Raw genomic sequence first — 10497 nt, 5'->3', positions numbered from 1 at the left:
ATTAAGAAAAGAAAGGAATACTGATATCAATGATATTTGATTAGGCTGTTTTGCTAAAGAAATGTATTTTATTTTATGATTTTTAAAGATGCACATCCAGAAACTTTTTATATCACAGTGGATTATTATAAGATTTCTATCACAAAACCGTTGGTCTTCATGCATGTAATAAGCTATCAGACATACCTTTTACGTGCCTAGATTCAAAGGGATGAATAAAAAATAGTACATTACATTGTTTCTTCACAACTTGGGTGACACATAATTTGAAAGGCAAACTATAATAATATAAAATGAAAATGACTACATAATGAAACATCATAAGGTAATATAAAATGATAAGTTGTATTCTTCTGTTTCACAGGAAAGGACAAGTCCCTCAGATTCTTATACAATTTGTAGGAATTATTGTGAATTTTTATTTTACATTTCTTTGTGTGATTACCTTATTCTCTGTCTTCTTCAATAGTAAGCTTCCCTTGTCTGATTTTGCTCACTCTTATATACTACAGCCTTGACTCAGTGTCTGGCACAGTGGTGAGAACTAGCATATGCACTTAATAAATATTGCAATTTTGAAAATATAGAAATATCTCACACAAGACTCAATTTGCAATATAAATATAATGTTAAAAGCAGTTAGGAAAATGTTTGACTTACCAGGAAAGACTCTACAGAAAAGATAAAATAGTAACAATTACGATAATGGGCCAAAGGGAGGAACAACTTTGGGGAAGCTTTTATAATCAATACTCCTTAATGATTCTAGGAAAAATACTTTAAAGTAGTTTTATTGTCACTGAGTCATAGAGTTAGTGCAATACTTCTAAAAGAGTAAAGACTGTTTTAAGAAATTAAGATTTCAGTTATTTCTTCAACCACTCTTTATGGAATTTTATTTTGAATATATCTAAAATATTCTAGGAAGTCAGTAGTTTCTTCATTGTTTTTTCAATATTCAAAAATAGAATTTCATTTTTAACTACATAATTTCTATTTATATTTAATATATTTAAGTATCATTTTTATAAAAGGTAATATTCATAGAAATTTCTTCAAACATGTAATGAAAAGGGAATGGAAAGAATACATTCGAATCTAGCGTGGAATGTTTCAAAATTGTTAAAATTTAAATTGGTATATTTTCAGTGAATTTACTGTGAATTTTTATTAACCAGTAGTATACGCTATCAGAAGAAAACCTTTATAACACTATAGAAAGGGCCTGAGAATTTCAGTAACTAATTTTCAAGCATACCACCAATTGCATATATTAGACTTAATTCATCTTTTATAGAACTGCAAGGACTAAGCTATCAGTTTGATTGTAACTGAAATATATAACTCAAAAATCTCTGTTTAAATTAATCTAATTATATGCTTCTGTTTTCAGTTTCCCAGTGTGGATCATAGTTCTTTATTTTGTCTTTATTTCCATCCTCCTTTAAATAGGAATTTGCACCTATGGGTTATTGTATTATATGCATTACTAAATTGCTACCTAACAACTTCATTAATAGCCAAACTACATTTATGTCAAAAAATAAATAATTTTGTCAGACATTATCCATCAATTGTAACAATTATAAATATTTCTGTTTTGATATTTCCCTAATATTATTAAGGTTTCAATAATATATTACTCAAATGTGTACATTTTCCTTTCAGTTTAAGAAAGTGAAATCAAACACAAATAATTTACTTGCTACGTAGTAGAAATACTTAAATAAGACAAAGTATAAGTTATACAATTTATGTTCTTTCAAATTTTGTGTTTTTTCTTCTCATAGATATATTATTAATTGAAAATAGTAAATTCATCCAATTTTCAAGTCAGTTGTGTCACTCTACAAATTTAAATAAATAGGATAGTGTATAGGCAGAAGAAACAGTCAGAAAACTTGACCTACGCTGTACCATAAAGTAAGTAATTTAAACTAGATACTTCAGTATAACAATATAGTCTATATTATGTCTTAATCACCTCATTAACATGTTTAGGTTTATATAAGCATACCTCTGTGCAACATATATTAGAGAAAAACAAAGAACTAATAGGAAAAAAAATAGAAGAATAAATACAGAATTATTATTCTGAAATCATAATTAATGAGAATGTCACTATGTGCAAATACTCAAAAGATATATTAAAATTAAGAAAAAACAGAGTGGTCTTGATTCTATTCTTTATTTCTGAGAGGGCACTAGTAATACCCCTTCCTGTCAGTGTGTACATTTTCTCCAGTCCCTACTGTTCCCCATGTGGACACATGTGTCAGCATATACACACTTTCTAGGTTAGTTTTAGGTAGAATTTATTTTTTCCTTGTGAGAGAACTTAGAGAAAATGGAGCAGACTGGCCTCAATTTTTACAAACATTTGTAAATGGGTAACAGAAACACATAGAAACAGTCATGAATAACTTATAACAGATTGTCTACCCGAACCTTAAAATTTTTCATAAGGAGATTGATTTAACTTATTCTGAGTTCTATGCCCTTACAGCTGTATTTTCAGGGGAAAAAATCACATCAGAACACATGCAAACTAAAAATTGTGCCTATTGCATATGCCAGATAGTCTACTTTTTCCCTCCAAACAAAAATGATTAAGCAATACTTCAAAGTTGCAAACAAAACTTCAAAAAAAAAATGCTAGAAATACTTTTTCATATAGATAATTTACATGGATAATAAGAGGAATGTTTCCTGGAAGTAAAGGTTACAAAGTTCTTATTCACTTTAGTCCTCAACAAAGTTTTTCTGAATTATACTGCTTTATTGAAAATAGAATTTCTTCATATCGACAGCAGTAAATCTATTTCTTTGTTGTTGTTATTTGTTTCTACTTTTTTTCCCCCCTTAAAGTATCTGCAATATGGGCAAAAGATTGGTGATTGGGTAAGTACCACAATATAATATTATTAGGACTTCTCATTTTCATCTAAGAGTTTCATTTGTTTTATTGTTTTAAACGTAACTGAAGGTATTATATTTTGTGGTATTAAAAAAGACTTCTTCACTTCGTTAAAAAATAAATTAGTATAGCTTCCTCCCACCACAGTGGGGCTGCTCATCTACAAGTTGAGAAAATTTAGCCTAAGAGGAAGATATGAGTGAGACTGAATCAGGAGCCACCGGGAAGCAAGAAGGCCATGGTGATTGTTGCCATAAGTACGCTGGCTACCATCTTTCTGGCCTTGTTTGCAGTCTTAGTGGCGGTTTGAGGGCAGAGCTACCGCTGGCCAGGAGACCTGCTGCAGCGCTATGATTCCAAGTCCATTATGAGTCTGTTGGGTGCCATGAAGACCCAATCTGAGCTCTCTGAGTTAGAACTGGATGATGTTGCCTCATCACCAACCCCGGCATAGAGCCCATTCTGGATAATGAAGACTGCATCTAGGATGCCTTGGGCCTCATGTCCCACTGCATTGCCATCTTGAAGATTTGTCACACTTGGAGAGAAAAACTTGTTGCCATGACAATGGGCTCAGAGGCTGAGAAGAAGGCTTCAGCCACTGTCAGCAACATCATTGTGGTGGCTAAGTGGATCATCCCCAGAGTATACGATGTTGTGAAATCAGTGTACCCTCTGTTGGGCACCAACAGTGTGTGTACGTGCTCCTATATGTCAGTCATCAGGTGCTGGTAACCAGAAATGCCTGCCATCTGAACAGGGGCAGCACTTGGAGGTGCTTTGAGAAGCAGCCCTGCCTTCTGAACCAGATAAAGGCCTCCCAGGCCTCAACACCTTCTTGAAGGAGCAGTTGGGAATTTATTGCCTGTAGGCCAGCAACTAGTCATGAAAGCTAACAAGAATGGCTTAGATGAGCCTTCCACTTTTTCCTGTAGAGTTAGTTGTTCTCCAGGGCTCAGGAGTGTGCGCATAGCAAAGCGGGAGAGTCCTAGCTGGTGATGCCATTGTTGCAATTGCAAATTGTGACTGGTGAGTGGCAGTCTAATACCACAATCAGGGGATATGCCATTCATCAGTTGCACAACACAGCACTGAAACTGGTAGATGGTCAGCTTTATTTAGCTTACTTAGTGTTTTCAAGAAAATTGTGCTCCCATATAAGAAATCTAGAGGTTTCACATTAAACATCAGAATTTCTGGCTTCTCCTGAACAATCAGGTTTGGCAGTTGTGATTTGTGTTTTCAAACGAGAACAATCAGTTGGAGTTAAGTAGGGATTGCCTCTCTTGGCAAGACTTGTACTCTCATCTTGCCTGTTTCATTTATTTGTATTATCTGCCTGATCCCTGAGGCATCTGAGTCTCTCCTCTTATTTAGAGATTTGGGTTTGAAGCTTAGCACTATAAAGTTATTTCCTTTTATCATTATGCCTACAGTTTTATGATACACCACTAGGTATACAGTAAATTTATACTGATGATTCCCTCAAAAAATAAGAATTCAAAAATAAATTAGTATAATTCATATGAATTTTGTTTTTTATCTCTATCCTTTACTTAGAAAAAAAAAAAAATCTGCCATATCTAAGATGTTTATAAACAGACTATATGGCAAACACTTGCAAAGGTGTATGTGGAATGCAATTAATGAGCTAACAGGAATTTGGCAGTAGAAACACAAGTGTGTTAAAACATTTACAGTTTTCTCTGCATTCCAGTCCAGGAGTTAATAACATCTGTTTTTTGTTGTTTTTTTGTTTTTTTTTTTTTTTTTTTTAACTTTAAGTTCTGGGATACATGTGCAGAACGTGCAGGTTTGTTACATAGGTATACACATGCCACGGTGGTTTGCTGCACCCATCAACCTGTCACTGACATTAAGTATTTCTCCTAATGCTATCCCTCCTCTTGCCCCCCAACCCCGACAGACCCTGGTGTGTGATGTTCCCCTACCTGTGTCCATGTGTTCTCTTTGTTCAACTCCCACTTATGAGTGAGAACATGCGGTGTTGGTTTTCTGCTCCTGTGTTAGTTAGCTGAGATTGATGGTTTCCAGCTTCATACATGCCCTTGAAAAGGACATGAACTCATCCTTTTTTACGGCCGCATAGTAATCCGTGGTATATGTGCCACATTTTCTTTATCCAGTCTAACATTGATGGGCATTTGGTTCGGTTCCAAATCTTTGCTATTGTAAACAGTGCTGCAATAAACATACGTGTGCATGTGTCTTTACAGTAGAATGAGTTCTAATCCTTTGCGTATATGCCCAGTAATGGGATTGCTGGATCAAATGGTATTTCTGGTTCTAGATCCTTGAGGAATCGCCACACTGTCTTCCACAATGTTTAAACTAATTTACATTCCCACCAACAGTGTAAAAGCATTCCTAGTTCTCCACATCCTCTCCAGCATCTGTTGTTTCCTGACGTTTCCTAGTCCTCCACATCCTCTCCAGCATCTGTTGTTTCCTGATCACCATTCTAACTGGTGTGACATGGTATCTCACTGTGGTTTGCATTTCTCTAATGACCAGTGAAGATGAATTTTTTTCCATATGTTTGTTGCCTGCATAAATTTCTTTTGAGAGGTGTCTGTTCATATCCTTCACCTACTTTTTGATAGGATTTTTTTCCTTATAAATCTGTTTAAGTTCCTTGTAGATTCCAGATACTAGTCCTTTGTCAGCTGGATTGCAAAAGTTTTCTCCTATTCTGTAGGCTGCCTATTCACTCTAATGATAGTTTTTGTATGTTTGTTTGTTTTGTTTCTGTTTTTTGCTGTGCAGAAGCTCTTTAGTTTAATTAGATCCCATATGTCAATTTGGGCTTTTGTTGCCATTGCTTTTGGTGTTTTAGTCATGTAGTCTTTGCCCATGCCTATGTCCTGGATGGTATTGCCTAGGATTTCTTCTAGGGTTTTTATGGTTTTATGTATTATGTTTAAGTCTTTCATTTATCTTGAGTTAATTTTTGTATAAGGTATAAGGAAGGGGTCCAGTTTCAGTACGCTCTATTTTTAAAGAGAAAGTAAATAGTTATCTTATTCATGGAAAAATTCAGGTTATTTGATAAAATCTATGATTTTCTTTTCTTCAAGATGAAATTGTAGTTGCCCTATGTTAAAAACAGGAAAGTAGAAGTAAATGGACCCTAGCCATTGAATTGCCTGCCCCAAATGAATACCTAAATTTCCATTAAGATCACATTTTAGAATCTTAACAAGAGTACGAGTTTGTAATATCACTAATACAAATAATGTCACATTTTCAGAGTTTGTTCTTGTCACTATCATCATTGTTATTGATACAGGCCAGGTGTTGTGGCTCATGCCTGTAATCCCAGAACTTTGGGAGGCCGAAGTAGGCCGATCACTAGGTCAAGAGACAGAGCCCATCCTGGCCAACATGGATAAAGCCTGTCTCTAACTAAACATATAAAAATTAGCTGGGCATAGTGGTGCACACCTGTAGTCCTTGCTACTTGGAGGCTGAGGCAGGAGAATTGCTTGAACCTGGTAGGCTGAGGTTGCAGTGAGCTAAGAACACACCACTGTACTCCAGCCTGGCAACAGAGTGAGACCCCCATCTTAAAAAAAAAAAAAAAAAAAAAAAAAAAAAAAAAATAGAAACAAGTAAAAATAAAGTTGTGTGTCTTCTTCTCCAAGTTATTCAATCATACACTCTCCTTATCCCATGTTGGCAAATACAGGTCATCTACCACAAGTGCCTTTGTTTGCTATTAATCTTGTCATTTCAACATATCTAGGTGGTCAGAGCTTCCTTATGTCTTTAGAATTTATATGTAATTTACTGTTTTTTCCTCCTGTCTCAGAGTAAGTTTGTTTCCTTGCTTTCACTTTGTGCAGAGCGTCATTCACAACTCAGCTGAGCCAAAGCTTTTTTGAAATCAGTTAATATCTCCCTCCCTTGCATTTTAGGGCTCTTGCTTCATTGATATTTCTCTTCTAAATGTAAATATATTTAGATCATTTATTCCTTTAAAGTAAAAAAGGAACAAATTTAAAAACGCTTCTTTTTTCTAATACCCCTTCAAGCTTCACTCATTTTTTCCTTCCTTTCACCAATAAAATCCCTAAGATTTTTCTATATTTGTCATTTTCCTTTTATATTTTCTCACTGGATGCTTTACTTTTCACAATCTTCCCTTATTGATGTCTTTGCATGCATAACAAAACAAAATTTTCACCTGTACAGCTATTTTACCAGCTAAACCAATAGTTTCACAGTTAAATGACTTTCAAAATTCTTTCTTTTCTTTGTGTATTGATGAAATGCTTTTATTCCTTGATGTATCAGTCATTTCTACCCATAACAACTTTGCGTTAAAAAAAAAAAATCATTGGCATCTATTAGGTTGGTGCAAAAGTCATTGCAGTTTTCAACCATTACTTATAGCAGCAAAAACCGGGATAACTTTTACACGAAACTACTTATCCTGCTTGCCAATAAGCATCTGTTTCTTACTCATCTATGGGTTGGCATTAGTTCAGCTAATATAGATTAGGAGCAGTAAGGCCTGTTTTTTCTAGCTGTGGACTACTTTCACCTGTTTCTCATCCTTCTTAAACCTGAAGATATCTGAGACATATCCTCTTTACCAAAAAAGATCAAAGTGCAGGAGACTAAGTTAAATCACACAAACACAATTCAAATTCTACTCACATAATTTCCACTATCATCCCATTAGAAAAAGCAAGTCACATAGCCATGTCCAACACCAATTGGATAGTGAAATACATTCCTTTCACAGGGGGGCAGAAACTGAATACTTGTTAAGCAATAATATAATTTATTTCACTTGAGTTTCTTGATACTGTGTCCGGAATTGGTGGGTTCTTGGTCTTGCTGACTTTAAGAATGAAGCTGCGGACCCTCGCTGTGTTACAGCTCTTAAAGATGGTATGCCTGGAGTTTGTTCCTTCAGATGTGCAGATGTGTCTAGATCCTTCTGGTAGGTTCATGGTCTTAACTGCGTTCAGGAACGAACCTGCAGACCTTTGCAGTGAGTGTTACAGCTCAGTGTCACAATTTAAAAAAGCAGTGTACACCCAAAAGGGTAGTAGCAGCAAAATTTACTGCAAACAGCCACAAAACATACTTCCCACAGGGCACAATCCCACGTGGGGTTGCCAGCAGGGCAGCCTGCTTTTATTCCCTTATCTGGCCCCACCCACATCCTGCTGATTGGTCCATTTTACAGAGAGCTGATTGGTCCATTTTACAGAGAGCTGATTCGTCCGTTTTGAAAGGGTGCCGATTGGTGCATTTACAATCCTCTGGCTAGACATAAAAGTTCTCCAAGACCCCACTAGATTAGCTAGACACAGCCCGCTGATGGGTGCGTTTACAAACCTTTAGCTAGACACAGAGTGCTGATTGGTGCATTTACAATCCTCCAGCTAGATATAAAAGTCCTCCAAGACCCCACCCAACTCAGGAGCCCAGCTGACTTGCCTAGTGGATCCTGCGCGGAGTCCACAGGCAGAGCTGCCTGCCAGTCCCCGCCCTGTGCCTGCTCTCCTCAGCCCTTGAGCGGTTGATGGGACCAGGCGCTTTGCGCGCAGCCCTGGGTTCGGGTCTGTGCCTCTCCCTCCACACCTCCTGGCAAGCAGAGGGAGCTGGCTCCTGCCTCGGCTATCCCTGAGAGGATCTCTCTCAGTGCAGCGGCAGACCGAAGGGCTCCTTAACCGCAAGCTGAGGCGGAGGAGGTGCAGAGAGCAAGCGAGGGCTGCTAGCACATTTTCACCTCTCAGTACTAGACAGCCTTAGTAGTGATAAGGCCAGGAGGCAGGGAAATTCTGGGCAGAAGAGGGCATGTCTCTGGCAGGAGTCCCACCCTCAAACCTGGAACTGTAGTCCAATGTGAGAATATGTATTCCTGTTTCCTCACTCGAATGTTGCCTTTTCCAAAACCACCTATAGCTTGCTGTGCCCCCCATCCTGTGCCCATAAAAACCCCAGGCTCCACCAGCAGAAAGCAGAGAAGAGAAGCAACTAGATATCTGAGAGAAGCAGCTTGACTTCAAAGGGACAGCTTGACAGCGTGACTTCAGAGAAGAGTCTGGCCAAGGACTGCTGAACTCCCTGGGAGGACTGCCCTACCACTCTATCTGCTTTCCAGCTCCCCTTCCCACGGAGAGCCACTTTCATCCGCAATGAAATCCTCCACATTCACCACCCTTCAATTTGTTAGTAAGACCTGATTTTTCCTGGAGGCCAAACAAGAGCTCAGGATTCTTGGGTGCAGACAATGAAGACCGTCACTCTGACTCTCTGCCCTTGCTGGTGGAGAGCAACCACCACATGTGAAAAGGCAGAGGGCCCACTCAGCTGTTTAAGACTTAAGCTGTGGGCAGATGGCAAAGCTAAAAGAATACTGCAACACTGCCAGGTGTGGTGGCTCAGGCCTGTAATACCAGCACTTTGGGAGGCCAAGGTGGGCAGATCACGAGATCAGGAGATCAAGACCATCCTGGCTAACATGATGAAACCCCATCTCTACTAAAAATACGAAAAAATTAGTCAGTCGTGGTGGCAGACACCTATAGTCCCAGCTACTAGGGAGGCCGAGGCAGAAGAATGGCGTGAACCGGGGAGGCGGAGCTTGCTGTGAGCTGAGATAGCGCCACTGCACTCCAGCCTGGGCGACAGAGCGAGACTCCATCTCGGAAAAAAAAAAAAAAAAGGAAAAGAAAAGAAACATTGAATTAGGAATTTAAAGCAGTTAGTATTTATTAGTTTACATATTTTTACACAGGTTGAAAATATTAAAAAACAAACAAACAAACAAACAAAAACCTTGTAACACACGTCCTCTGGGGCTTCAGGGGTTGTGGGTACTCTTCACTAGACGCTGCCACAGGGCCGGCACAAAGTTTTGCTCCTGCCAATGCCCAAAAGCACTCGCCCTGGCTCCTGCACCTGTTCCCCCTGTACTCCCCCTCCTGCGAGGGGTAGAATGCAGTAAGACTGAGTGAGGGGAGTCCACCCCAGCCGCCCTGAAGAAGCAGCCAGCTAGTTCCAGTGCCCATGCACTCCAGTTTCCACCCGTGAAGGAGTCAGGGAAATTTCTTGCTTCAGTAGTGGTTTCAGTTGTATCTTCAAATAGATTTAGAAGTGATGATATAGCTGACAGGCATCATGGTACTTAGGTAGGTTGTTCTGGACAAAGTAGTTATTACGCTGCTTTGTAAAGAAACAACCTATTCCTCTGAGTTATTTTACAAAATATATGTCATCACCTTTGGTTCAATAACCATAAATTAAGTCCATAATGTGTACTAGGATTGACTTATTGTCTAAACATTGTGTCATGAGATTGTGTGCTAAGATGTTGTTAGCTAAGATGATTAATTAATTAGGGTTTCTTTGTAAATATAAAAACAAGCCTCACCTTTACTTTTGACTGTTTAATTCCACTGATCATTTTATCTTCATTCACAAGAAATTCAAGGATTTTCTTTCTGAAAAATAATTACATAGTTTACTATTTGTAACACATGTAAAGAGAAAAAAGTAGCTTCAATAACATGTGTTCCCTGAGGAACTGGTAGGTGATA

At 38.1% G+C, this 10497-nt stretch overlaps 1 pseudogene; it reads left to right on the top strand.

The window, feature by feature from the left end:
- Positions 1-3155: 3155 nt before the first annotated feature.
- On the top strand, positions 3156-3788 carry LOC103243950 (transmembrane protein 98 pseudogene; annotated as a pseudogene).
- Positions 3789-10497: the final 6709 nt, after the last annotated feature.

This window comes from Chlorocebus sabaeus, chromosome 17 (assembly GCF_047675955.1).
Source record: "Chlorocebus sabaeus isolate Y175 chromosome 17, mChlSab1.0.hap1, whole genome shotgun sequence".
NCBI lineage: Eukaryota > Metazoa > Chordata > Mammalia > Primates > Cercopithecidae > Chlorocebus > Chlorocebus sabaeus.
This window is presented reverse-complemented; position numbering and strand designations above follow the sequence as displayed.